General features: G+C 38.8%; 1 protein-coding gene across 9 annotated transcripts in view; it reads right to left on the bottom strand.

Annotated features, from left to right (window-relative positions):
- The window catches only part of PLCB4 (phospholipase C beta 4), a 190541-nt gene that overhangs the window by 140464 nt on the left and 26798 nt on the right, over positions 1-23279 (bottom strand). For 2 of the 9 annotated variants that reach the window (XM_077781972.2, XM_085577021.1), the window contains one exon: positions 15569-15634. The exons of the other annotated variants lie outside the window; for them this stretch is intronic. The gene's annotated coding sequence lies outside the window, so the exon portion shown is untranslated. The remainder of the gene's footprint in view (positions 1-15568; positions 15635-23279) is intronic. 9 annotated transcript variants of the gene reach the window in all.

Raw genomic sequence — 23279 nt, 5'->3', positions numbered from 1 at the left:
CCCCAAAATAAGATGAATTCAACATTATACTTCCCTTGAAATTAGTTAGAGATGTCTCAATTTACTGTTGTGCTCAGAGATAAGCACCACTGAAAAACAACCAAAATACTAAGAATATTATGAGTGTGTGTGGGCCCCAAAGGGCACTGCAAATTGGAAGAAAAAAAGAATTCCAGTCTTCTAGCCCTCAGGCATGGGAACAGCTCTCATTAGACTATCTGGACACATAATTCCAAACTCAGTCAATACTTGGAAAACATACAGAACACACTGATTCCCTGAGCCCACTGGCACAGCCAGTCAGAGCCCCTTGTTTACAGCTATTCAGATTGCAAGGAATCTGAAGATGGGCTGCATTAATTTTATATCATGTCCTTTAATTAAATCTTTCTGGCTAACCAGCATTCAATTTTGTCTTCATGAGTCTTTAGTAGATGGCTGTAAATAGAACATGGATTCTTTTCCATATAAAGAGATCCAAATACACTACCCTTCACTAATGGGAAAAACCAGAAAGCCCCATGTTAACTAACAATTCATGTTTCACAAACTTGACACACACATTTTAGCAGAACAGAGTGTCAGTAACAGCTGGAAAAGCAACACCTTGAGAATAACTTCTGCTCCTGCTCTGTAGGGAAAACTGAACTGGCAAAATAGAACCTAAGATAAGTGAAGAGTTTGGGGCCTTGGGAGTTTTGTTGTTGTTTTTACAGGGCATTTCAAGCTTTATGGTTTCTCTTCATCATTGCAATAACAGGGTTTTGTCTCAGTTCTTCATATCCAATTCAAGTTATACCTTGGACTTGTATCTCTCAAAGAGTTATGCACTCCCTGGGTCATGTCAGGCAGCAAATCCAGTGGCTTGTCTGTGCTCAGGTTACTCCTGTCACATGCAAGTTATCACCATTGCTAATATACTGCTCATACTAATTTTCTTTAATAAGAATGAATTTTAGCAGTGAAGTGCAAAAGCACAAAGACACTATTGATCTTAGAAAGGCAATATGGCAACAGATAATTGTGTTCACCTTTCATAACATATTCAAGTTAACATTTAAACTAAAAATCAGAAGGCTTTACATATACTCTTTTCAAAAAGTATTCTATACAACAAAAAGGGAAGGCTGGTTTCATTTCCAGGCATTGCCTGTTAATGGTTTGAGAACTAAATACCTATTGTGAAATTCTAGCAACTACATGACTCAATCGTTAAAATGGTTGCAACACTATTCAAAAATTTGATTGTCTGTAGTGAGAACTGTTAGATACGTAAGAGTCCAGAAAATATGGGATTTGTTTGACCAGGGACCAGGAAGCTTCTCAGAATCTCACCAACTACTTATGAGGGAAGAGCCAAGAACTGAGAAATTCTGACAAATCTTATGTCTCAACTTTCAAAGCCCAAGACCTAGAAGAATTTTAATTCTGGTGCCGAGCCATTTCAGCAGAACACAAGAAAAAACAATGCTTGTGTTTTATTTTTGTATAGTATCAGGGGAAAAAAAGGAATATTAATACAAATTTTTAAGTAACAAATTTGTTTAACAGGCAATCAAGCAAAAGCCAGTCTCAGGTAAGTTTAAACATCTTGTGTGAGGAATCAGTACAAGCAGTTAACTTCCACAGAGCATGAATTGTGTGTTTAATACCACAAGGACTCCTAGTGTGCCTCTGAATATTCAGTAGCAGATCTGGGGGGCAAAATGCTGCCCATCTCTTGTGTCTGGCCAACATGATAGTCCCTGCATCAGTGACTTGAAACACTTCAAGAATTTTACCCCTTCATGAAAACTGAACTTAGTCACTCAAGAGGAAAAATAAAAAGAAAAAAAATATGAAGAGAAAGGATTTAAACCAGTTTGCAATCTGATACTTCCGGTGCTCATTTAAGACAGGTTCAGAAAAGGCAATTATTATCATTATCAAACCAAGCTTTGGTAAAATCTGATAGGTAAGCTTTCTTAGAGTGGTACATTGATAATTTTCAGTGAAGGCTGCTCCTGAGTTTTCCAAACACAAAATGTAACAGGGAATCACAAAGAGCATATTGCCCCCTGTGACATCCTACACATAAACCAAGGTCTAGAGCTGCTGCTGCTGCTACACCCTCATGTGAAAATGGAAGCTGGCAGCTCAGCCCTCTGAAGCCACTTGGTCTCCCCCTGCTGCAGGCACTGTGCCAGCCAGAGGCAGGAGCCAGCCTCTCTGCTCAGGGCTGTGGCAATGTGTGGCTGTGGAGCAGGAAATTTGGAGATGACAGGTAAAAGGTCCTAGGGTATACAGGGAAAGGTGTGTGTATGGAGGTGAAGGAGGTAGGGAGCACAAGGAGAAGGGTATATCTCAGGGTGGAGCTCATGGAGGGTTGGGAAGATAAACAATGTGTAGTTATGGGAACATGGTGCAAAAATGAAAGCTAAAGAAAGAAGGGGAGACATGACTCGTTTCAGGAGTTAGGTGATGCACATGCAGAGTGGGAAGGGTGGAACAGCCAGTTTCTGAAATCAGCATGGGTAAGCAACAGGCAGAGTCAGGACCATCAGGATCCCAGCAACAGAGCTGCTCATTCCCTCACCTCCACTCATCTCTGCTCTGTAATAGGAAACCTACTCTGTAAAGCAAGCTGTCATCTCAGAAGAAAGGGACATGATTCATCGGAGCACAGTAGTGTGCAGCTGAGCAGAATCATTCCAGACACAGGGCCCAGAAAGAAAACCTCCTGCTGTTCCCAGCTTTGTCCCTGTCTCAGCAGAGGGGAAGACTTACGTGACAGGAGAAGCATCACAGCAAGGAGAGGCACGGGGCAGGGACCAACACTACCAAAGCAATGGTGAATATGAGCCTTCCCTTACACTTCCAAGCACATGGGAAATGCCCTGCCATACCTTTCCAATCTTCATTTTGCATGGCAGAGCAAGCAATACAAGTTACATACCTGTTTTTACCAGCAAGCTGCCACAACTTTCAGGAAAGTCCTTGATCTCTTACTCAGTGTCCATGCTACCTCATTAGCGTTTTGTTATTACACACTCCAATGCACTTTCTTTCTTTCTCTGCCACTCATCTTTTTCACTCTTCACTCCTCAAAACAACAGTATTGATCATACTACCTTCAAAAGTTAATAAATTGCTGAAAACCAGCAGACAGCACAAAAGAAACTAAATTCACTTTCTCTGTGCATAGTTTCTTCCTTGCTCAAATTTTTCTAATTTTGACACAGATTATTAATAGGGCTGGTTTAAAGTTTTCCACTCAAAACTGAGATTTTATGGAAACATGCATTTGATTACATTAAATTTTGCCTGACACCCATTCTCTTCAGTGATTATAATTAATTAATAATCTGTCATCATCAGACTGATATTATCACCCCACCTTTTTTTTCTGAAATGGAGTTGTGCTGAGCTGTAGTTTCACATATTTCTGGGTGAGGACTCTGCATCTTGTGCCTGTCTGCTTGGCACCTCAAACCCTGCATCCATCCATGTGAAAGGTTTTCTCAAGTCTATCACCACAGCTGTTTTCCACTCCACCCAACTGAGACACTCTGCAAAAATGGATGTGCATAAAAGTAATATAAAATGCAGTAAATTACACTAAAGCAGAAACTACCAGCTTCAGTAGTCCTCAGGTTGATTCCTAACAACCAAAGACAAATGCTTAAGGAAATCTGTCAAATGTTTTTATTTCCCAAAAAGAGCAAAACACAGATGATCCTATTGACTTATCTCACTCAGTGGAATTCTCAGGAGTGATGCTATTTTGGTTTCATGGATGCACTAGACTAAGAGTTGTCAGCAAACTCAGTTAATTAGAAGAGTTTTACACAGAAGTATACTTTAATATACTTTAACCTACTGCCGACTACTTCAGAGATTAGGTTTTTAGGAATGCTTTTAAAACAAGTACAAAGCCAAAGAAGGATTTTGTCAATGAGTTTACTACACAGCACTTTGTTACTCAAAAAAAAAAATAAAAATCTTTCTTCCTTCCCCTCAGATCTTTTGACAGAGAGCAGATGATTTCCTTCACGGAGACATACAAAGAAATTCAATGAGGGCAGCATTCCAGATTGCCTTCCGGACGCAACGTGACATCCTCATCACCTCCAGAGGAAACACACGCCAGTGCCGAAATTCCTACTGGAACATGTGCTCCCTCTTCACTTGGAAAAATCCCACAGACCAAAGAGCCTCAGCTGCTGTGTGATACCACATGCCAAAACACAGATAAAGTCTTTGACATCATTCAACCTCCAACAGGAGGAACTCTTTATACAACCACGAGCAGAAGTTTTAAGTAGCAACATTTCTTAAAATGACACTTGAACTGCTCAAAGGTCTTTCTCATCCCATCTTTCCCCACTGATGGTGTCTCTATATGAGCAGCAGAACACCCACTCCCACCCCACCGCTAATGGCCATGCCAGGAAGAAAAGGTGGTATTATAATCTTGTTCTAGTTCTTACAGGCAAAGTACCAGCATAAAATACAGTGATCTGAGAGAAGAGGATGTGCTTACATTTTGAGTCAGTCTGGACAGTACTAAAGAGACAGAATTTGTAACCTAATCCCTTTTGGAGACTTACAACAAAAGCCGATCGATGGAATACCCTGCTTTTTCTCAAAGATCATCTCATACAGCAAAGATCAAATGAGATGAAAAAGTTGCTTTACAGAATAAGTATCAGCAAATTTCAAAGCACTGGAAACATGAAGTGGATTAGAACATGGCCCTATAAAAAAGAGGTCTGGGGTTTAATCTCTGATCTGACAACACCTGGCTACCCACCCTTAAACAATACACTCATCCTTTGTGTTCCACCATCTGTAAAACAGGGGATAGTGCCATCTCATGGGACTGGTTTGAGCTTTAATTACTTACTGCTCACAAAGGACCTCAGCTTCCTCTGCTCTAAGGCACTATTACAACTCTCATCCATAACTCCTGTAATTTACAGCCTTTAGCAGGCAATCCCATTAAATACCAGACTACGCCACGTATGTAAAACCCATGAGGGCACACAAACATACAAAAGATTGTGCAAACTATCCAAATTATCTCAGACTCTGTGACACAGGAACCTGTGACTGGCCCACAGAGGAAAAGTGTTCGTATCTAAATGCTCCAGTAAATCTAACAAGCACTGGACAAAATTTTAAGAGTTTTCAATACTTCTGGAGAATCCCTTGGCTAAAAAATAGATACAAGCAGAGGGCTTAAAATAGTTTCACCTCTAGATGAAAGAGGGTAACATTTCTCTGCAAAAGGAGCAAGTGGCTGTATAAAAAATGCTTCTCTTTTGGAATTGCCATCCTTCCCTTCCAAAAAAGGCTTCTGGTGATAGATGGGGAAGGAGATGGGGCTGCCTCCATATTACCTCTAATCAACCTTTGGGACTTGATTTTCACATGAAAGTTATACAGCTCTTACTTATACTTACTTATTTCACAAAATAATAGCTTTATTATAAGCTACTGCAATTATTGCATTTTACAATCCCACCTATCTATTGCCTCCTAGATGACACCAATATGGACATGCAGCAGTGCACTAAAATCCTCAGTACAGAATGCTCTATTTAATAAATTCCCCCAGTTATGAGAGTCTCTGAAGTTTCAAAAAATCAAATGAGAAAGTTAGACAAAAAACCCCCACGATATTATTATTCAGCATTGTATTTCAAGAGAAAGCAAAGTGCTTTGAGTTCAGCTTTTCTGTTATGAGCATAGTCTTCTTTCAACACAAAAATACAGCTGAAAATGCTAGCAGCGATCATCAGCAATTCATTCCTTTCCATTTATAGTTAAATGCTGCACCCTCTCAATATGCAAATAACTGCTTTTCCACTTCAAATCTCAAATACCAAAGACTGAAAAATCAGTTTTTAAATCTCTTTCAGTGAGATTTACCAAAATTATTGAGGATTCTCATTGACTTCACTTTGCTGACAGGAATGTGATGATCAACATACACTGAGACAAAGCTTCTTGCTGAGAAGCAAAGTTTTCATCCACTCTTGTCAGAGCACGAGAAAATCCTATGTCTACAGCAGGCTGTGGATATATGGAAAGACCATAAACACCTGTATCATATTCTCATGGGAGTCAGGAGGCTGTGGGAGTATCAGCAAATTGCCTGTAACTGGGGGTTACTGCAGCCATTTACCATGGAATGATGAACAAGCAAGAACGATGTTTCAACTGTCAGATAAAAGGGCTTAATGCTAATATGGGAAAACAAATTAAAGTTTATTAGTTAATGAACAGGCTGGTCCACTCCTTCTATCCAGTTGGGGTGTTACATCTGGAGAAGTGGCCAATTAGGTGGGTAAACAACGAGGTGGTTGGGCTCAGCAGTTCCCAGAAAAGACCAAGGGTCCTTCCTGGCAGCAAACAGCAAGCAGAGCACGAGCCAGCAGCGTGCTCTGTCAGAGAGAGCAGCAGCAGCAGCCTGGCCTCAGCTGAAGGGCAGGGCAGGGATTTCACCTCCTCCTGCTCAGTCAGTGCTTGTTAGGCCATACCTGGGACAGCACTCAGGGAAGGCTTGGACCAGCTGCAGCTAGCCCAGCACAAGCCCCGAGACTGGCAGGGATAATATCCTTTCCCCGGGGGCAGAGACTTCGGCAGCAGGGCTCATCTGCCTTCAGAAAGGGTGGCTTGAGGGACTCCCACAGCAGCTGCAGCAGCACCCATGGGGATCTTAGAGCACATGGACCAGGCTCCTCACAGAGAGCAAGGTGTTAGGAGGAGCTGAAAACACACAGCCTTCAGTTCTCTGTTCCTGTGCCAGTGTGGCACTCTGAAGACAAGGGATGATGCAGAGGAATATGGGATGGAGATCATGGAAGATGGGCTGAACACAGAGCAGCAGTCAGCCAGTGGAACAGAGCAGAGGCCTGCTCCCACCCAGCTGAGACTGAAAGGCTTCAGCAGACCAACCACAACCTGACAGCTGCCTGCAGAGCAGCAGGATGGAGGGATAAGAAAGCTTCCTTCAGTATCAGCACTGTGTGAGAAGCTTAACACTTGTGCCATCTTCTATTTATGACAGTTTCATATAATAAAAAGAAGGTATTAATTTTGGGACTTAAAATAAAATTTAATCTGCAAAGGTCAATAAGCAGTGTCTGATTACAGACTATGTAAAGGCCAAAGAGAGCATTGTGTCATTCCTGAGACTTGATTCTCATTCTGTAACCTTTAGAATGACTTTCTGTTCAATCTGAGTAATCACGACCTTTCTCATCAGAAAACTGAGATCAAATTCTTAATCCATTAGGAACATTACAGAGACCTCTCTCCCCTTCATTGTTACAGTATTTATGTAGGCCACAGATGAGTGAATAGTCTCAGATGATATTTTGATGTTTGAAGATAAAGACCAAATGGATATTTTTGCAGACACTGTCACTGGGGAACAAAGCTGTGTTAGTATGATTTTCAGTTAACTTTTATCTGCTTGTCTGGAAAAAAACCAAATCAAATAGAGACTTGTCCAGCTATTCTAGAATTAAAATAAATACCTACTATTCCTATTTGTTAATTATATAAGCCACCTTATTGAATAAGGTGTTAATTTATATAATGTTGAACAAAATTCAATAACAGATCATACACTACCATCACCTCAATATAAGTAACTGTTTTTCGTGCACTTGACAATTGTAAAAGCAACGACTTGAACTAAAACAACACAAGGGGAAAATGATTATGACCAAACCTGTAAATCCTGGGCAACAGCACATGTGGTAACTGTAAAAATGAAGAACTACAAATCCCCTTAACTTCATAGAGAAAATGAGAGGTGGAAGAGGACTTTAATGCAACTGGAATGTCCTCCCCACCTCAGCTGTGTGCCCCAGCTGAGTTACCTGTTTGGCTTGATAATCAATGCACAATGTCACACCTCCAGAGGACATGTCACAACCTCCTAGAGTATTTGTCTGAGACAAGGCAGATGAATCATTCCCCCTAAAATGCCGCCTTCTCTCCTGTGACTTCACAAGCAAAAGAACAGCTTAAACAGATGACTTGTTTTAGGCAGCCAATGCCAGGCACGATAAATCCTACCTATAGAGCTAGACAACATTATCTCCTAAAACTGTATCTAAATTTCTCTGGGCACATAAACATTGCCATTTATGTGCCCTTTCTTCTGGATGGCAAGTTAATACTTCATTTCTGCTTAACTCATGCACCAACCAACTGCTTTTATGACACCTTCTGCAAACATCTTCTCTCCCATTTCTCTCTTGCCACTCCTGATGTTTTTTTGGGTTCTTTTGGGTTTTAAAATTGTGGAAATCTTGTTTAGAATATACTCCTTGAACTGAAACGATTCTTAAAAACATCTGGAGACATCCACTGCATTGTAAGATTACTTACAAAATGAAAAACTTCTACATCCAAAAAAGAAATGTGAGCTTTTCTTTATGCATGTTAATTAACTTGTTCTAGCAAAGTTTCACCTCATTTCCCCAATGTAATAAATTATAAAATCATTAGAAATATTGAATTTTACTGGAAGGCAAATACAGTACAAAATACAATCAGTGCAGCAATGAGTACTTGAGAATGCCACTAATCATAAAAAGCTTAGTATCAGTCACAGCTCTTTTCTAAGTAGTACAAAAATGTGGGGAGAGAAATACAGAAGACTCAGGAGAGTGGAGAATGAGGGCTTTTTTTAACCTCTTATGATTATGTTCCCTTAATGTACTATTCTTCAATTCAACCAAAAGTAGAGATGAAAAGACAATTTCTAAAGTAAATGAAAATAAAACCAGCAAACAGTATATGGTTTTGAATTACTTCCAAATCACCGTGTAAGTTAACTACAGAAATTAACTCATGTGGAACATTTTATGACTAGAAGTGATCAGAACATTGGCAGCTGTTGTTACCCAGTGAATACCAGGAAAACGTAATTATACAAGAGCACAGCTAGAATAAATATCTTCCCTCATAAGTAGGAAAAGGGGAAAGAACAGATGCATGTCTGGTGAAGACTAGAAATTTTGCTGAAGTTTATGGGCTAACATTTTTCTGCTTTAAGGGGAGGGAGAAAAGTACAGACTTTAAAGAAGTCTGTATATTAAGGACACATTCCTGTATTAAGGAATATATCCTTAATAACCAAATTCTTTTTAAAATATTAATATTCTCATTATTGTTTTAAACCAAGAAAGCTGTAATTTTGCATTACATTAACCAATGTGACTTGACCCTAAAAAGGCTGTTAAGCAGTGTTGGTGTAAGAAGTGACCTACTTGAGTATTACAGCAATGCAAGGACTTGCAACAATATTAGATGTAAATAAGAGAACAATTCATTGCTCTCAAGCTACTACCTGCCTGGTCACACAGCATTTCCTCAAGCATTCCTGCCATTAAGCATGTACAAAAGAGCTGAAACCACCTTCCTTTTCACTGGGCCGAGGAAAGCATTTCAAAAATGCCTTTTGCTGGTCCCACTGCACAGCTGCTGTCCTGACACCAAGGGCAGCTTGATGAACCAAAGGCAGGTTTGCCTGGGCTTTGCACAGAGCTTCCTCCTCATGAGCAGGCACAAAATTATATCCCATATGTCAGACTGCATGGGTAGAACCTGGCAAAGGCTGATCTTCATAGGTGTGTTCGTAATCATGGCAAATGAGCTCCATTTCTTTTAAAAAAAACCCAACCAAACAAAAAAAGGGCTGAGTTCAGAACTGAGAGAGAAATTCAGTATCTGGTTTTCATCTCTGTTTTGGGGGAGCCAGCAGGAACTACCGATTTTAGCAGATACTCTAATTTTGCAGCAGATATTCTAATCTGTACTCGAGATGTAGCTGATTTCTCTAAAAGAAAGATACTACTTGAAGTGAAGGAACTGAACACGATGGCTTTGTTTACTGTGCTCTGCACAACTTCAGCTGTGGAACTTCAGTTCTCTCCTGGAGCCTCCCTCTCATCCAGAGGAACACAAAGGTCAAACAAGGTACATTCTGCAGTTCTCAATCAACTTCCTCGGCAGTGCCTGGAGCTGAGTTAATCGCTGAGAAGGAACAGCTGAGTGACCTGAGCCACAGAACAAACATTCCCTGCCTCTGGAAAAGCCTTTTGTCAGGAGCTGTGGGAGCTCCTCAGCAAAGGCTGTGCCAGCTCTTCCCCCTCTACAATAGCAATGACCACTTGATGACTGCAATTACAGTTCACATTTCTATTTCTTACTGGTATAAACTATGGTATATCAGTTTATCACTGAATTTCCACCTTTGTGTAGCATTATTTTTAAAACATAAGGCAGAATTTAAATGCTAAAGATCAAGGTTTAAAAACCAAAGCAAAAAAACCAAAACCAAACCCTCCCTTCACAGCAGGAAAGGGAGGCATAAAGAAAAACAATCCATCATATATCGCATTTTAAATTAAACAACAAAATACACAGACTCACTGGAGCAAAGGTGAGAGAAGATGGAAGATGCGGTAGTCTTTCTAGAAGATATAACTTAAAAGCTTTTTCAGAGCTATTCTACTTTATAATTTAGCTCATAGTTAAAAGAACAGATGAAAATTGCTGCATTCTCCTTCATTTCCCAAATGTTCCTCATTGACTAACAGAAGGTTTATCTCTATTTTCATAAGCACAGGCTCCTTAACAAAGCCCAAAAATGAGACTGACAACAGTTTTCCACACAGTGAGCTTATTAAATTCTGATTCAGTAAAAGCAAACACAGGAATAAATTCAGGAAAGCTGTTATTCACACTGCTATTAATGAAAACAGTCCCACAAATAACACTGCTTGACATTTAACAAATCAAATCCTCTCCCTGTAAAATCATCCATTGAACAAAATACATTTAAAGGCCTATTTTAAAACCTCTGAGGGGAATGAAATACTTTATTTTTGCTGTTAGCAAGATTAATTAGTATTTATTTATTTAAAAAAACAATAAACTACTGTGAACTCTAATCTGGGAAAAGCAATGTTTCTCCTGAAGAGCTGAAAACTAAACATTCATCAACTTGAGTTAAGTAACTCCATTACTGAAGAAATGGATTGAGAAAGATCTTTTTGTCCTCTTTTCCTATAGCCTACAAATAAGGAAAGTGTAGGAATATAGCTGGGCAAGCTTGAACAATGCCCTAATAAATATTCATACAGCATTTGTGCTGCAGTACAGAGTTTACAAGGAGCGAAACTACACAGCTGCATATACCTGTCACAAACCTTGATAACTGTTCGCTTTTAAACCTTAAATTGACAGTAGAGGTGTTCATAAATCAAAAAGATAATCATCTATTAGCATGCTATCAGAAAGGTAATTTTTTTTTACTCAGAAAAGATGAAAAGAGCTGATGTATAGAACAGAAACATCTTAGTACAAAGAAATCTGCAGCAAATTTTAATAAAGAAAACAAATAAATATAATGTTAAACTTATGTGGTTTTCCAGTTAATATAAAGTATGTCTCAAAGATGTGTATTTTCATTTTTATACAAGTTTATATATTTAAAATTAGCAAATTTTCCTCCATAAATCTACTGTTAATTCTATTATTTGAGTACTTAATTGAGCTGGGCAGCAGGAAACCAGTCACTATTCATACTTATAAAACAATTTTTTCCATGAATCGCCCCTGCTGAGTTCCCAAACTGAAACAGAAAAGTGTATGTCATTAATGCTGGCAAACTGCCATGCTCTCTCAACTTTCCAAAATTTAAACTACTAATATGAAAACAAACAAACAAAAAGAAGTAACACACAATAAACCAAAATTATATTCAGTTTTACAGTAAAAAATGTTACAGGTCGTGACCAAAAAACTATCCTTTAAAGCCTGCACTATAATTTACTGGAACAGTGAAAAATCAAAGCTGTTCCTTACATAAAGCTGTGTGGTAACACCAGGAATAAGAGGTTTAATATTTGCTAACACCTCAAAACATCTTCCTGTGCTGGAATATGCTGCTCCCTCCCATATCCATTTTCTCTTCTTTCTCTAGGATTCAATTATGCTCATTAAAAAGAAAAACTACTCATAAATCATTACAAATGTGCAGAATGTACAGAATTATCCTCTCCTTGCACTGAGCTATTTCCCACCCCTCCCAAACCATCTTCTGGCACCTGGGGAAACCCACCTTTAAAAATAAAATTTCTCACATTATCCTGAGGTAACACATCTCTATTGCAGCTTTTTGTTTTCCATTTCCTACCAAAAAGTTATCACCAAGCTTCATTCAGTTCAGTTGCTTTCCCAGTTCCACACCCCAATAGAACAGGAAGGGCAAGAACACAAAGAAATAGGACACAAAAAGTGCATCACACTAAGACAGCAGGACATCGTATTTTTAGGAGCCAATTTAATTAACCTCACACCCCAAAAACTGAATTCAAACTGCTATTCTGGTAAGGAGGCATTTTCTTACATTTAGATATAGATATAAAAGTAATGTTATTTTCATCATGATTTTTCAAGAAGCTGTACATGACACGGATAAAATATCAGAAACAAGAACATTTAGCAACCTCAAAGCAAGTAACAAAAAAATCCAAGAAACTTATTTTTACTGTGCTCTCCCTATTCTTCCCTCAGCAATTCATTTAATTTTGCTATTTCATTTTTCTGTTTTTTTTAAAGCATACTTCTCTCTCCTAGGACTGGGTAACCTTTAAACAGATCTCCAGCACAAGTGAAACGGGAACACGCCTGACTGACTATTCAAGAGAAAAAGTGGAGCTATAATTTACAGAGTGCTGTCTAATGCACAAAGTAAACTGGGCAAAGACAGAAAAAATACCACTGTTTATTTTGTGATCACCTTCTGATAAACATAAAGGGCAAAGGTTGAAAGCTACCAGTTGGAAGGTGACTTACAGTGTGTTAAATGTTACTGAGGAGAAATAAAAGTTTTCATCAGTTTGGTCTGAAACATGACTGGCTTCCTAGGTTTTGCAGCAGCTGAGGAAAACCATGGCTAGGTCATGTCTGTCTCAGCCCATCCAGCCAGTGAGGCTCCACATGGAATCCACACAACATGTTGTGACCAGGACACTTTTCCAAAGTCACTTGGCAATTCCTGCGAAACCAAAGTGTGTTATAGAGAAAAGCCAACGCCAGCAAGTTTTCCCTCAAGCCCAGTTTTCATCTGCCTAACAACCAATTTCCCATGGAAGCAAACCTGCCCAGTGTCATCCAGCAGCCAGCAAGCACTTCCAGTAGTGCCTCAGCCTAAGACAAGCACATCCTCCCAGTCCCAAGCTGGACTCAGCAACTCCTCAAGGGAGAGTACCCTCAGTTCCTGAGCATGGAGAACTCCAGCTTGAAACTATTCAAAATAAACACTGGAATTATTGCATTACATTCTCCTCAGACTACTTTTGTTCTAAAATGGAACAGCTACTTATTTTCTGTTTGGATATTTTGGTGGGTTTTTCATTCTTGTTCCCTCTTGCCTAAAGACTGGGTTTTCCTGTATTCCAGAAGGGTGCATGCACATAACTATATGCAAGTCTCCATGCGTAATTTTAATTTTATTTAAGTTTTTATAATTTTATTTTATAAATATTTTTGAATCTATTATTTACAGTTATATATTCTATATACCCATAGGGATGGGTGCTGTTTGCAGATAAGATATACACAGAGATGATACAGGTAGATATAACAAAATGTTCTGTATATTTTTCCTTCTCCCTCCTAGAATGAAGCATTTGTAATTCATCTGGGCAACATACTATTTATCCAACTCAAGGTGGTGGAGCAGGAAATCAAACCAAGGTGGGAGTTACTTACTTTTTAGAACCTTTTTTCCAATGTATAGCATGTGTTTCATTGCTGAGGTTTTTCTGAGATAGAGTGACATTAAGGATTAAAAAGTATATTGCAGCAAAATATAGTCCGGAACATTTTGTTGGCTTTGGTATTTGACTGGTCTAAGTATTACAGACATTTGTGTGTTACATGGAAGAGATGGCATTTTTGCTTGTATGCACAAGCATAAAGGTGAATGTCAGTCCAATGGATGCATTTACTTAAAAATAAGTAAATACCAGAACACAAGGCTTCTCTCTCACTGACTGCCTTCACTGTGCACACCGGATTAATGTGGAGCACATTTGGCTGGTTAGAGATTTTACTTTCCTTAAGCCATTAGCAAAGAAATAGCATGAGAAAGGATTTTTAGACAAAGCTTTTAGTGACTGCAGCAAGCAGTCAGGTAGGAAGCAGCAAAGAGAGCTGAGCCAATAAGACAAAGTTTTATCAGACTTCTACCCTTCCCTAGGCAGAGCTGGGTGATACACGCTGCAATTAACTGAAATAATATTTTGATTTATATTTTGAAATGTAAAAAAAAAAAAAATTAAAATGAGAAAAGAGAGAAAAAAAAGATTGAGTTCTAAAATGGTTCAGCCTCATTTCATCTACCAATTTTATTACATTTCTTTTTGCCACCTCCTGGTTGCCTTTTTACCCCTTCACAAAATAAAATCCAATCCAGCTAATACAGCACAGCTGTGGAAAAGATTCCACTGCCACTGAGATAAAGAGTTTCCCTGAGTTCATTCTGCAGGTTTGCCGCTGGCACATTGTGTGGTCTGGCTGCCTCAAGAGGCTCAGGCTCTCTGAGACAATAACCTGACATTTCACTGCACTTTGCTCACTTTGAACCCAAGATACAGTGTTTGCCTGTATTTATCTTTGAATATAAGGCCTGAATAATAAATTCCTGAAAATTATGTTCAAATTACAGCTGATCTGCAATCAGCTCCTTGGAGCTACTTTGGGGTAAATAATCCCTAGTCGTCTTCTTGCCCAAACACACAGGTATTTGACACAGCTTCCATCATCCATTGCCTTCACTCTGCCAGCCTCTTTTATCTCCTCCCTGCCTTCCCTCTCGACCACCTTTTCCTGGTCTCTGTTGCAGTTCTTGATTCCTGGTTTCGTTTTCAAGTGACCCCTCAGCTCTGAGCTGCCTTTCCTTTATTATTATTATGAAAGGGAGCCTGCAGGGGCAGCTGCCTGCAGGCTAATGGCACTGGGCTAGAGACCTGCCGATTTTTGGTGCTCAAGTTACTCATGTCACAGTGCAAGGGAGGGTCTCCTTTTTCTAAAAGAAACCATCAGTTATGTCACAACCTCTGGAAAGCAGAATCACTTCATCTTTGCTGGCAGGAATACAGCTGTAGCAGCATGAAAAGGGAAGAAAAATGTCTTTTCCCAAGGAAAGTGACTTTTCTGTATCACACCACTAGCGCTGTTTTCCTCAGGATAAGAAATGAAGCACAGACTTTGGACTGCAGTATAAAATGGAACAGTGCTCTTTCCAGACACAGAAGGCTCCTTCCTGCCCGAGGTAACAGCAGCCTCTGGACCATGAGCCAAGTGGGAATAGTGCCCTTCCCACAGCGTCACACTCTGAATCATGCCACTGATAACAACGTGATACTCAACACAAAATTGAGGGGTTTAATGGTCCCATATGCAATCTAAGCTCCCACCATTTTATTTATGTAATTTTGTAATCAAATTTCATGGACAGCTCAATACCTTCCGTGGTCATGCATATACTCACAAATTCAGGCATGTACAGTTTCACTCTCTCCTACATTGTACTACAACATCCATGGATAATGGAACACTACCAAGATAAGAAAAAAAACAAAAAACTTTTACTTAGTCTAACAATTACTCAAGTCATTCTTGCTCAGTGTTAAGTTTTGACATATCGCAGTCATGCTCAGTGTTAAGTTTTGACATATCGCAGCTCTCATTTGACAGCAAATCAAGTGCAAGCTACTTATTTTCCCTGAAGATGTGTTGCTTGAGAGGATATTTTATTCTGTAGTCTCTAAGTGCCCTAGAATTGATATGTATATGTTAATGGAACAGTATATAAAGTCACCTCAAAGGCAATTGGTTTAAAATTGTAAACCCCTACAGATGGGATGTAGGGTGACAAGTTAATTTAAAATTAGATATAGTGCACACCTGATAATTGAGAGAAGTGGGAGGAGGGAGAAGAAGGTTACTGCTCTATATTTGAAAAGGTGAATCCCTCCTTCATGAGAGGATGAGGAAGGCAATACAGAACCACACTGCAAGGACTTCCAAAGAGCTGTACAGGCTGGGGATGGGTGTTTTGGTGCTTATTATTGCTGTAGACGATTTCTACCTATAGCAATTATCATTCATGGGCTGCCACTACTGTGTGGGATGAAATACAATACCAAAGGGATGCAAGAGAGATTCAGCCTTCAGTTGTCAGACATGAGCACAGTAGCTTCCTATTTTAATAACAGTTCTAATTGCTAACATTCAGTTATTCATAGCCAGCTCCATGTTCCTGTTATGCCAGGAGCACTGGAGGGACTCAAGATAAGAGCTGCCATGCTGCCCTTGGAAGTGCTCTGTCTTAATTATTACTTGGGCAAATACTTGTGTGTGAAATCCCTCATACACACAATGTGAGCATCATGCAAGTGAGGATAAAAACCAAATAAACCAAACCTGGTAGGGTAAAGCAACATGCACTAGTGGGCCCCATTCCCAGCTCCTGAGGCTCCAGCATTTTGCCTGTTGTTTTACAGGATGCCCAAGTCCATTTTGACACCTGACTTGAGAACTACAACTGCAGGTGAGTACATACACATATTCAAGCACAAACACTGAGAAAGCAAATATGCAAACTGGACAGAACATCTCTAGGGATGTTTCATGACATGAAGGAAAAGCAGAAACAGCAGTTCATCTCAATTCTAAAAAAAGAGTAATATAAAAATGCAATAAAAAATATACATGCAGCTCACAGAAAACAACAAAACTCTGACTCAGCTGAAATGACTGAAATAAAATCTAAATCAAATCTCTGTACTGCCCTTTTCTCCCCTTTTACAGAAAAGTTAGCCTACAAGCACAAGGATGTAAAAATGCTTTAGTTTGGCAAATAAGTCACATTCCATAAAAGGCCTATTATTAGCTTTGTCACTGTTCTATTTGTCTTCTATGTCTCTTCTAATAAAACCTAGAAAAATGGAGGCAATATAACTATTTCTAAATCTCTATGTAAACAAAAAAGGAATGTGCCTGTTTATTTTTTAGTACAGAACTAAACACCACATCAATGATAAATTATTTAGGGAGCAGGCTGTGTTCATGCTGACCTTACCTGCCACTGACTGAGAATTTTCCATCCACACCAAACAGGGAGCAGCTTACATGACACAAAGTTGATTTTTATAGTATCAGATGAATTTACATTTCTTTCTAAATGAAAAGTGTACAACAAACCTTATGGCCAACTTTCAGGAGGCTTTTGTCTTCTCCTGCATTATAAGGGAGAATTTTTAAGCGCTGCCAAATGTAGCTCTTAAGAAATCATACCTTGCAACTAGTGAAATACTGGGGAAACCATCAGCCACTGAGTCACACTCCCTTTATGCTAACAACTGACCAGCCACAGCTCCATCTGTTAGGTAAGCCTGCACTGCACATTTTCTTCCATATTAGCCAAAGACTATTTGAAGTAAAGCTTTCCAGCTTTTCCTTTTTGGTTACTAAATATCCTTCAACTTCACATTATCCAAGGAGCCTCTGTGGAAAGAGCACATCCTGTTCTTTGATGATGCTGTAGGAAAAAGGGGAAACTGAGGGAAGAGGAAAGAGCAAAGAGAGAAAGAGCAAAACAAATAGTAGGAGCATCACAATAACCCCCAGGGCCCTTACACACACAAAACTCAGATGCACATCTGAGATGTTGTGGACTTGAGGAAAAAACTGATCATGGGTCACAAACACATTTATGAAGATATATATATATATACACTTAAAAACATCTAACATCTTTCTTGCTAAAGAGTCTTTGAAGACCAGAACTTATTCCTTTCATCAAGAAGGATGCAGGAATTTAATTTTCAGCCCTTCCTTACTTGCCATACTCACATGTATATGGGCCTACTGCGAGACAGGAGATGGACTTGAGACAGCCCATGCAGAGATTCAAAGCTCACCATTTTAGGTTTGATGTGTCCTGGTTTGAGTTATTTTTAAGAAATATTAATCTTATCAGTAAAAAAATAATTCCTCTGCATAAAATGGTCCATGCCATGGTTAGATTTTACATCCATAACCACTTGTATGTTGAATATCGGCACAAAAGTCAAAATAAGGAGTATAAGATACATCGGTTTCCCTTTCACACCTTTTAGCTGGCATGGCAAATGCTGATTCTTTGCTACTTTTCTGGGTGTGGAACATATCTCTTTTTATGTCTCCAGGAACAAAACATATTCAGACACACATGGTGCTTCAGACTTTTCAAGGAACTCTGTGCTTTGCTGACCTTTAATTTATTTCTGAACACTGACTGTTGTGGTCCAACACATCTACCCCAGCGACTCCAAAAGATGTTTATCTACACACTGCTCTACCCTGTTATTCAGCAGTTCTGCAGGAATGCTTTAATTCACTGCCCCCTGGGAGTGGCCTGTAACGTCTCCCATAATTCAAAAAGCAAATTGATACAGTATGGGAAAGCACTTCACTGCAAAAGGGCTGAACAGCCACCGTGTAGCAGCAGTGGACTGCACATGGGCAGTAAAAACAAGAGAGAAGTATCCACTTGTGATGGAAAGCACATTATCCATGGCCAGGAACTACTTCCAGCAGCATCAGTCCAGTGGTAAACCAGAATTAGCTTTTAATTATGCAGCCAGTAGGAACAGCTGGTGAAATCCTGGCATCTCAAACTAGGAGAGCAATGTTCCCATTCATGTTAAAGGAAGATCAGGAATTTCATCTGTTGTCACAGTAGCAAATAAATACATTTATTCACTTTTGTACCTCCTGCTAAAAGTAGAATAGGGTAAAAAAAGAAGTGACCACATGATTTGCTTGGCTCAACAGGGTATAGAAATTCTAACCTGCTTAGCTTTGTGTTAGAGCTCATTAGAGAAGCCACAGGGGAGGAACTTCTCCTTGTCCTTCTGCACATGCATGGAAAGGGACAAAATCTCCTCTGCCACCTAATGAGAGGACCTAAACCAGCTTCCTCCATTACTGGTGTTTTGTGTTACAGAGCAAATTAAGGGTTCTCTTAAGCAAAAGCAGACTATATATATTTCTTCTCATACAAGCAAAACTATCTGCAACCATGCTAAATTCAAGGTAAGATCCTGAGACACATTTCTTTATATTAATCAAGAAATGGAAATATTAATTTGGCATGTTAGAACCACAGACCTGTGTTCCACCACAGTTTTTCTTTTCATATTTGTTTGCTGATTGACAAATAAAACTTTGGCACTTTTTGAAATTGCTGAGTACAACTGGAGTGGGAATGGCAACACTTGCCTGTTTAAAGAATTAACTGCTTGTTAAGAAGAAAATCATCACTGTGATCGACCAGTATCACTTTTCTGATACTCTGCTTTCCTTTTATATCTATCCTTCATGCTTTCCTTCATATCTTTTACAAGATATGAACATGAGACACTCAAGCACCAAAATAAAGCATTTCAACCACAACCTGCCACAGGAGCTGTGAGACTTTGTGAAAAGACCTGGTCCTATCAACAGCTGCCAACTAAGTTAATAAATTGAAGTGACTCATGGGAAAGAAAGGTCAAAAGAAAAACAATGAGAAAAAAAAAAACTCCACAAATGCACCACAATACAAATTTATACAGCTGCTTTCTTAGAGCCTGTTCATGCAACTCAAAAAACTGGTCCCACTGATATTAGCAGGCTATACAGCAACTCATGATCTCTATATTTTACATCAGGGGAAACTCAACTGATATAAAATGTTATTAGTGCCTGTGAAGTGTCCTGGCTGAAAAGCTGTCCAGGGATTAGAATAATTAAAAACTATTCAGGCTCTACCCCTTAAATCTGATTCTACTCCAATAAAACCAATTCATTTTTTTCTTTCAACTGTGAGAAGGATTTGGCCTTAAATTACAATACTCTGATAGCTAAATTTACAGAATTAGCAATACCCTGAAAATGTAAAACCGCAGAGAGAAAAGAGAGCTCATAAAAAATAAACCTTATGGGATTGTCAATTAAGATATTTTAGCTTCCCAACTTAAAATAAATGGAAAATATGCCATATGAACCTCTGTAGATATTCAATCATTTTATTTTTATTATATTGAGACCCATAATTGTACCTGGAAGGAAGGAAAAACTGGATCACTTTGTCCCCATTGGTCTAAAAGCACAAGTACCATCAGGAGACATACCTGACTCTCTGGCATAGTGAGCAGTGATGAGACCTGCATTAGCAAAGCTTCAGATTGGAAAAAAAAATAAATTAGGACAGTCAGAAAAATTTCAGAGGATTTAATTGTTGACACAGCTACAGAATAAAATCCACACCGTTTTGAATGTTTAATGAAACCATAGCCCAGTAAGGAGTGCAGTGCACACCTAATCAAATGTAAATACTGCCATGTACTTCACTGCATATGCTGAGTAAAACTACTTTTGGATCCTAATTTTACCTTCTGTTGTGTGCCCCATGCTCAAAACTTAGGATTTGCTCCGAAAAATGTGTTTTGGACTGTACCATGCAGTATTGTAGTAGGCTACAAAAAGCAGAATCCTTCATGGAATGACATGTGTATGAGTTTCACCAGCTAGCTTTGACAAATCTGCCTTTATCCCTTCTTCACAACATTTGCACAGAAAATCTTCTAGGTAAAAACAGATTGACTGGAGTTAATAATGTCCCCTCACTGAACTGAGGTGTTCAAGCTGATGAAAAGTAATTTGCCTGTGGAGAGAACTTGAGTATAAAAAACCAGCCAAGATGAAGAGTCTTTCCACTTAGCATCACACATTAATCACAGCTAACAATGGAAAAATAAAGAAATGCCAGAACAGAAAAAACTATTCCCAGGAGGACAAAACCAAGACTGAAGTTTAAAGTCTACCAACAGCCTACTCCCATCCTTCTCTTTATTTATACATGTGGTCAACTTTACCAGAACACGCTCAATACAGAAATGTTTGTGCAAGAAAGGCCTTGCTGGCAATGGTGTTTGAAAAATTGTCCTAAAGGAACATTTCTGTAAGAGACATTTTATGAAGGCGGTCTTGCTACAGCCCTAATCGCTGCAAGCAGCAAAACAACACCTTCAGTAAAGAAGAAGCAGCTCCTTTCCTACTGCAGCCTTACACACCAAATCAGAGTAAGTAAATTTCTAACAGCCTCCTATTTCAGTGCCCGACTTGTCAATATTCCCCATTTATAGCCCCTCTAAAAGGAGCAATAAACCATCTGCATCTCTGTTTAAATAAAGCTTACAGAAAACACAGGAAAAGAGACAATAGTTTCAAGTAAAAAAATGCAAGGAAAAAATACATTTATACACATTTAAAAAACCCTGAGAGGCGAATGAATCTGAGCTATTTATTTAATTGCCTTTTATATTTTCCCAGAGTATCTTACAAACCCCAGGCACCTGGTACAGCCAGACCTCGAAGTGGAGCTGACACAGTGCAGCAAACATTTTGTTTACCAGAGACATTTATAATTCAATTTGCAGACATTTGCAAATGTTAGCTTTCAGACTGCTCTCCTGATGGGTTCTTTAACAACTCAGGATATGCTCAGGAACTGTAGAAGTATTAGGATAATCACTCTCAGGAGTAAATCATTCCATCTAGCCTTTTAGTAATGTTTCAGCCTCAAAACGACAAACAGAAAAAGCCATTTCAAGCAACACAGACTCCTGGCCCTAAGGAAATCTTTCTGGTGGATATGTTACACAAGAAAACCCAGTATGCAACAATTTCTAACTAATTATATCCTGAATATTTGTTGTGACATTTGGAAAACTTCTGGATGGTTTAGTTACTCCAATGTTTGCTGCTGATGCAGATGTGCAATACCCCTCAAAGGAAACTACGGATTTTTTTTTTTTTTTTTTTTTTTGCCAGGTGGAAAACAAAATTAAAATTTAGTGTGCAGTAAAATTTTCATTTTGAAGAGTTTTTTTTAAAATAACTTTTATCACTTCTTATCAAGTTACTAATTTTAGTTACTTCAGCAATCTAGCAAAATAATCAGTCTATTATACTTCATTGTCAAATTCCAAATAAAACTTACAGATAACTCTAAATGTCAAAACATGCTACATACCATGCAACCATGGCAGCATTAAAAAAGAAGACACTGTGTGTGAAGAGGAACAAAATGCTTTTAAAAATAATTCTTAATAAAAAGCCCAACAAATCCTGACTGAAACCCACCCAACATTTTAAGGTCCTCAAGCAACTAAGAGAGTTCAGGTACAAACTTCTAAAGCTAGAGAGAAGGAAGATTACTTTTTTCACCTTTCTGTAAAATGTCAAAATGTAATATTAATTCTTCCTGTTCTCAGAAAATCTGAAGAGGACTACCAAGCTATTAAACCTTCTAGTGGATCATTTGTGGTATGAGTTATTAGCATAATTGGGGGCACACATTATTCTGACCTTTGCAAAACTTTCATTTCCCAAATGTGATAGATACAAAGTGCTTTTATAATACCAATAATGATTATTTCCTATGGGAAACTGCCAATTATAAGTTGGTGAAAAATGCTATATCAGATGTACATTGAGAAAATGAACACACCTACCAACAGTCATACTAATTAAAGCCAGTCTTCAAATATTAATAAAGCTTTTCCCTTCCATGAAATACAACTTGTACATTTTAGTCCAGCTCTATACTTGTCAGATCATTCTTTCAACAATAATAAATGTTTGATTAGTGGTTAAATACAGCATTTCTGCTGTATTTCTTTCCCTGGCAGTAAACCAATACATGTGGGAAGCTGTTTTAACATTTAACCACTCGACTCGAATTCACATTGTTTATATTAAGTTCACATCAAGTGCTAACAAAAATACTCAAGATAAGGAAACAAACCTCATGTTCTGGACACAGTTCTTAAAGGGGGGAAAAAAAAAAGGCACAGGAAAGATAAGCAATAAACTGTCAAAGAGCTTGGGTTTGGGTTTATAATATTGACTCCAGCACCTTCTGCTGCAGCCACAAGTACAACAGGCAGTGGCTTCAATGGCATCATCTCCCGCTCTCGTGTCACCTGCTGCCAGCTCCTGTAAACTGCCAAGAAAAGACAGGATGCGGAAAGCACAGCCAAGCCAAAACTGCTGAACACACTTACTGGGCAGAGGACACAACAACTGCTCTCCCACCAATATACCATCACTTCCACAGCAAATACAGTGCAAATTAACACTGAAAAGAGGAGCATTATTAATGAAAAACT

The sequence above is a fragment of the Lonchura striata genome, chromosome 3, assembly GCF_050655825.1.
Source record: "Lonchura striata isolate lonStrDom1 chromosome 3, ASM5065582v1, whole genome shotgun sequence".
Classification (NCBI taxonomy): domain Eukaryota; kingdom Metazoa; phylum Chordata; class Aves; order Passeriformes; family Estrildidae; genus Lonchura; species Lonchura striata.
This window is presented reverse-complemented; position numbering and strand designations above follow the sequence as displayed.